Here is a 799-nt window from a genome sequence, read left to right on the forward strand (position 1 = left end):
GAGGAAGAAGGCCGGGATGTTGTAGTGCTCGAACATCAACTCTGTCAGCTTCTCCCGCTTGGCCCGCGTGTTCCACTGCAGGGACATGGGCCAGTTGCCAGGGCAATAGAGGGTCTGGTTGCCATGGGGATGGGGGTGAACTGGTTGCCATGGGGCATGCAGGGCCCAGTTGCTATGGGACATGCAGGGGTGTCCAGTTGCTACAGGATAGGCAGTGGCCCAGTTACTATTGAGATAGGGATACTGTGCCTATGGGACATGTAGGGGGTCTGGTTGCTATGGAGATGCATATCCTTGTTGCTATGGGGATCAGAGCCCCTGTTGTTGTGGAGATGGGAGCTGTGTTTACTATGGGACAGGCAAGGGGTCTGGTTCCTATGGAGCCCAGAATCCAGTTGCTATGGAACAAGTGGGGGGTCCAGTTACTATGGAGATGGGAGCCCAGTTGCTATGCTACATGCAGGGCCTGGTCACTATGAAGATAGGGGCCCAGTTGCTATGGGACACGCAGGGCCTGGTTGCCATGAGCACACACAGGTGGGGACACTGGTCGCCAGGGGCACATGCCTTTGCCATGGGGAGGATGGGGTGGCAGTTTCTGGATGGGGGGAGGGGGAACATGCAGTTGCCATGAGGGAGGATATGGAGTGGTTGCCGGGGGCATTTGCTGCGGCGATGGGCACGTACCGGAGCCTCGGACATGAGCACCGGGTGCAGGCCAGGCTCCGACTTGATGTGCTTGCTGTAGGTGTGGTCCAGGATGGCCTGGAAGCACTCCCAGTCCTCCACTGGGGGGTGG

Source organism: Gavialis gangeticus, unplaced genomic scaffold (genome assembly GCF_001723915.1).
Source record: "Gavialis gangeticus isolate Ggan-Ray unplaced genomic scaffold, GavGan_comp1, whole genome shotgun sequence".
NCBI classification, from domain to species: Eukaryota; Metazoa; Chordata; order Crocodylia; family Gavialidae; genus Gavialis; species Gavialis gangeticus.